The sequence below is a fragment of the Suricata suricatta genome, chromosome 2 (assembly GCF_006229205.1).
Source record: "Suricata suricatta isolate VVHF042 chromosome 2, meerkat_22Aug2017_6uvM2_HiC, whole genome shotgun sequence".
Lineage (NCBI taxonomy): Eukaryota > Metazoa > Chordata > Mammalia > Carnivora > Herpestidae > Suricata > Suricata suricatta.
In genome coordinates, this window is record NC_043701.1 from 109,493,083 (window position 1) to 109,499,082 (window position 6,000).

The 6,000-nt window shown below is 47.8% G+C and overlaps 1 protein-coding gene across 3 annotated transcripts in view; it reads left to right on the forward strand.

Moving 5' to 3' along the window:
- Positions 1 to 6,000, forward strand: part of EDARADD (EDAR associated death domain) — a 90,208-nt gene that overhangs the window by 52,826 nt on the left and 31,382 nt on the right. The gene's annotated exons all lie outside the window — the stretch shown is intronic.

Below are 6,000 nucleotides of genomic sequence, written 5' to 3' on the forward strand. Positions count from 1 at the left end.
TGTGACTGGGGGATGTTTCTACCAAGAATATAAATGGAAAATTCGGATAGAAGATAAGAGTCACGTGTTGCTGGGATTAAGTTCTGTTTGTGGGTTGTGGAAAAAGGAGATAGAGTAGAGTTTGAGGTATGTGAGCTTCGTGGCGATGCCCAGTAAGTGCTAGAAAATGCAGCACTGGGTCCTGATTCAGGATGTTACAGTCGAAGCCTTAGGAGGGGACAAGACTGCCACGGAGAGAGTCCTTATAGAAAAACAAAGAGAGGAGCCAAGGATGGAAGCTTGTGGAACACCTCACTTTAGAGGCCAGCGGGAGAAAAGAGCTGAGAAGCGGAAACCGGTCCTAGGGACAAAAACGTAATTGCCAGGGTGAAAGGGTGAGTGGCTGACCAGAAAGTTCATGCAGTTGTCAGGTTCCTTCAGTGGCAAGGAAAAATATTAAATTCTTGTTGGAGGGTGTTAGAAAATATGGGGGGGAAAAGCTTCTTTTTTTTTTTCAAGATGGGAAACATTAGATTTTAAAGGATACGGTGTTACCAAAAGCAGAGAGATTAAAAACAGGGGGAGGAGGAGGAAAAGTGTAATAATTAGTGGGATTTGTTTTCCCTGTGGGAGGTAGAGAGGATTAACCTTCTTAGCAAATACTTATTGATTATATGCTTTAAAATGTTCTGTGGGGAACATGCAACACATTGATTCCCCTCAAGGAATGTGACTTCCCCCGAGGAATGTGTCCTCTGGCAGGGAAGATAAGGCATATGCACACACGTGTTTCATAAGTAGAGTTCTTCGAGCCCAGATAGATGAGTTAGTGTTTCAAAGTCTTTTTCTGAGGGGGGAGCAGGCTCGTCCACGCCTGAGGCTGAGGGGGAGGGGCAGAGAGAGGGGTACAGAGGATCTGAAGCAGGTTCTACACTGACAGGCTGACAGCAGTGAGCCTGATGTGGGGCTCGAACTCATGAACTGTGAGGTCATGACCTGAGCTGAAGTCGGGCATTCAAGCCACTGAGCCACCCAGGCGCCCTGATGAGTTAGTGTTTTAGAAGTAAGAACTGCAACTCTTTCAGAGGACAAAAAGACGGCAGGATAGGTAAAGATACAAACATTCTTTTTCATGTTTTTTACTGTTGTTGTTTTAGAGAGTGCAAGCAGGGGAGAAGAGTAGAGGGGGAGAGAGACAGAATTTTTTCTTTTAATATTTATTTTGAGAGAGAGGGAGAGAGAGCTCACGTGCTTGGGCAGGGGAGAGGGGCAGAGGGAGAAAGAGAATCCCAAGCAGGCTCCATGCTCAGCACAGAGCCTGATGAGGGGCTTGATCTCACAATCCTGGGATCATGACCTGAGCTGAAATCAAGAGTCCAACTGACTGAGCCACCCAGGTGCCCTGCAAGCATTCTTTTTATATGTGAAGATTCTAAAGATTCTAACTCAGATTTGAGTTAGGCCATGAATGGCAACACTTGAATGGGGCAGGAAGGGTGGAAGTCTAGCAAGGAGATTAGGGGGTTAGAGGGTTTGTTCTGTCCATTCAGCAGGGGGGCCATAGGCCATCATGAACAAGGGAGTAGCATGGTGGTGTTTGATAAAGAAGAAGTGGATTGCAAGAGGATAGATGATGTCACATCCATCCACCCACTCATCTATCCATCCGTCCACTCATCTGTCCACCCATCCAACCATCCATCCATCCACCCACCCATCCATCTGTTCATTAAGTATTTGATACCACCACTCTCTAGGGCGCTGGGGATACAATGGTGAATGCTTAGAGCTACACTTAGAGTTAGCATTTGAAATCTCTGGCCTGAAAAGCGGAGGAGGAATGGTTATGGATGCTCCCAGAACAGAGGCTCCATAGACAGGTAAGCGGAGAAACTCTCCCTTGGATTCTTCGAGAATCTCAGCACATATGTGTAAGGGAAAAGAGAGAGGAGATGGCTAATTGAGTTCATTCGACAGGGAAGCAGACTTGTCTGAACGGAGAAAGCCTTGTTTCCCCTGCCACCTGTTAACCCCTCTGTCTAGCGTTTCCTCTCAGCTCTGCTTTGGGCAGTGCTGCTCCGGGCCAAGTCCTGAGCACCAGGGTGGGACCCCGGTCTTGGTCTCCCAGACAGGGGAGCCCCCTGAAAGTCTCCCTGTAGAGTGATGGCATAAGAACGGAGTTTTAAACAAGTCATCCTGGCGGCAGACGGTCCAGGGAATGACCAGGAGGAAACACTGAGGTTCTTTTGCGCAACCAGGAATGTGGTCCCAAGGGCTTAGTACAGGATGTGGAAGGGAGAATGAAGAGGGGAAGGTAGCATTCCCAGCATCTGTGTTGGTGTTCAGGGTGGCTGTTGCGAAGTGCCGCAGATGGGGTGGCTTCGGTAACAGAAACATATGGCGTCACAGCTCTGCAGCCCGTAAGTCTGAGATCGGGTGGGCAGGACCTGTCCTAGCCTCTGTCCTTGCTTGTCGATGACTGTCTTCTCCCTGAGACTTCACATCATCTTTCCTCTGTGCATGCCTGTCTCTGTGCCCAGATGTCCCCTCTTGGTAAGGACACAAGTTGATCTTTCTTAAGCTCTTAAAAATGTCATCTAGCACACCGTGAATACTTTATGGGTATGTAATTAATAAGTCAGAGTGACCAGGAACAAATAATTCAATTCAGTCGGCTTCTACTGGCAGTAGTGCTTTGGAGAGAAACAAAGCAGGCGAGTGGGGCCGGGAGCTCCACGCTGGTGGGAGTTGCCGTTTATAATAGGGAAGCGGACGCAAGCTTGCTGGGCTCGGGGTCCCGGAGGAAATGATGTATTTTTGGAACATGTTCTAAAAACAAGCAGTCAAAGCAGAAGATGTGGAGAGTCCCCAGAAATCAAGAGCTATGTTGGCTCCAGTACCAGCAGCCTCACCCCTTGTGCCCACAGGCCCTGGTGTGGCGGTGTGGCTTGCATGGGACCCACAGGGCCAAGTTCCTCCCTCCAGAAACCCCCAGAGGGGCTGAGCTGGCAGGACATGCAAGGGACAAGCACAGCTGGAGGCTTTGACTTCAAGGATTTAATCAGGCACATGCACCTTGAGACCGGCCCCTCAAGAGTTTTCTAGGACTCTCTCCTGCCTGGATTCATGCTGTTTTCTGGGTGGGTGGGTAGCAGGGGTAGAGAGGCATTAGTGAGACAAGCCTGTGGCCATGTTTCAGAAGAGAGGCAGGCGGGGTAGAGAGGAGGGAGTGGGGTAGGAGCTCTGAGCTTCCACAACAGGAAGAGAGAGGGCAGAACCTTCCTAAACCCAGGAATAGATTCTAAAAGCCCCATAGGTGATTCTTGTCTCTTTTTTTAAGTTTTAATTTTTTAAATGTTTATTTAATTTTGAGAGAGAGAGAGAATGAATCCCAAGCAGGCTCTTCACTGTCAGCATGAAGCCCAACTTGGGGCTGGAACTCAGGAACCTTGAAATCATGACCTGAGCTGATCGAAAACTGGCAGTTTAACCGACTGAGCCACCCAGGCATCCCTGCGAGCCCTGTAGGTGATGCTGATGCGTCCCGCCTCCTCCCCCACAAACAAAGCCGCTGGATAGGAGGGATAGCGTCTGGCCACTGGTAAAATTCACCCATTCTACGGCAGCGTTGATATATGAATAATTTTAGTTTATGGTCACATAAGTCAGCAGTGGAAGGTGTTGTGAGATTAGTCACAAATATACCTGTTGCCCTTCATCTGCCCTATTCTTCCCCCTGCCCTGCCCTTCTTGGCCATTTTTAAATAATCCACGAGCCTGGCACATCGCTTTGCACATAGGAGGGGCAGGGGTCCTGTGAATCTCAACTGGCTGCTGTAGGATCTCGCACTGAAGGCAGTAATGAGAATCCTTAAGGATTTAAAAAACATGATGCATCACCAGGGTGGCTCAGTTGGTTAAATATCAGGTCATGATTTCGCAGTTTGTGGGTTCGAGCCTTGAGTCTGGATCTGTGCTGACGGCTCGGGGCCTGGAGCCTGCTTCGGATTCTGTGTCTCCCTGTCTCTCTGCCCTTCCCCCTCTGTGCTCTGTCTCTGTCTCTCTAAAAAATGAATAAACATTAAAAAATTTTTTCAAAACATGGAAAGCACCTATTAGTGGCCCACAGGAAATAGATGTAAATTTTCTTACTAACGTTACTGCCCGCTTAGCCCAACAGTTCTGGACCCTGACTGCACATTAAGAATCGCTGGGGGTTTGTAATCTCCCCATGCCTGGGTCCCGTCCCCCAGAGATTCTCGCTGTAATGCTTTAGGGTAGGCTCCTATCACTGATATTTTTTAGTATCCAGGGAACTTCTCTGCACTGCAGAGTGTGAAAGCCTGGGGTAGACGGTACATCCACATGCGGGGTGGGGTGAGGTGGGGGTGAGGGGTCCAGACATGCCCACGGCATTAACTCTTCATGTTCCGTGCATACAGGCTGCTCCCATATGCTCCCAGGTACGGCCCCGTGTGGGTGTCTGTCTCCAAATTTCCCCTTTTCATAAGAACACCAGCCCTGTTGGACTAGGGCCTACCCTAATGACCTCTCTTTAACTTGATTACCTCCTAAAACCCTTATTTACAAATATAGTCACATTCTGAGGTTAGGACTCTGACATATGAATTTGGAGTGGGAGTCGGGGGGGAAGGCACAATTCAACCCAAAACAGTAGTCAGTGATTTGGTGTTGATTATATTACAGACTTTATTTGGACTCTCACATCCCATAGGCATTTAATAAGTGGAATGGTTGGGTGAATACATATCCTCTAGCATTCGGGGTATTGTGTGCGCTGGCCGCTAATCTGTGCAGAAAACACACAGCCTGATTGTTTACATCCTGTTCAAGCAGAATTTGAGAGCTTTCCCAAGTAACCTGCATGCGAAAGTTACGTTCTTATAAAAAGATGAGGGAAGTATTATTTCCTCTTTTTTTTTTCTTTTGCATGGGTGTAACTATTTTGTGTTGTTGTAATCACCCTGTACAATGTCATGGTTTCCTTCTTTCACATAATGCAGTACTCTAAACATCCTTTCCAAGAAGTTAGTGGCATGTAATCCAAAGAATAATAAATTGTAATGAACATTTTTAAACCCAAGCATTCTTCCAAGCATTCCAAGCATGTAATCTTCCAAATGACCAAGGCGGGTGTACTTATGACGGCCTTTTACAGCAACACAGAGAGGTTGAGTGATTTGTTTCAGGTCACACAGCTACTGAGTAGTAGAGCCAAGATTATTTTTTGCAGTTTTCTAAAAATGTATTTATTTAAATTCAAGTTAGTTAACCTACAGCATAATATTGGTTTCAGGAGTAGAACCCAGCGATTCATCACTTCCATGTAAAACCTAGTGCAGAGCCAAGATTTGAACCATGAGGGCATTCTGATTCTGGAAATCTGTTTCCTCCTTTATGAAATGGGTTATAATAGTGCCAGTCTCCTGGCATACAGAAAGCGTTCAATAAATACCTGGTTGATACTGTATTTAACACCATCCCATTCCAAGCTTGTCTCCCTCACCTCCAGCTCAGGCCTGATTGAAATTTTGAGGCCCAAAGAGATCCTGGGTGTCATTCTCCTCTCCTTCCCCAAATGAGAACCCAGCCCCGTGTAATGGCCTGATGTGGACAAAGCGTTCCCAGGAGCCAACCCCATTCTCTTCCTCCCTGCGATGTGTCACACCCCTCCTGACCTGCGGGGATGTCTCCCACCTGCGGGGCCATGGGGTTGGGGTAATGGTCACACCACCTCTTTAGGCCCCCTCTTAGCTGGTCCTTTGGGGTTCACCTGGCCCCCTTTCCGTGGAATGCATGCCTACCATCGTCCTCAGTGTGGGGCCCCAGTCAAAACTCTTAAGACCCTAGGAAAACATCCTGTCTCACATCCTGTCATATCATATTCTTGACCATGAGTTACTTAAGAGTTTCCTTATCATGGGACTTGAGGTTGCTTCAGTTTTCTTGCTGTCCTAAACCCTGCTGTGGTGAATGTCCTTCCTCGGCACCCCGCCCCCC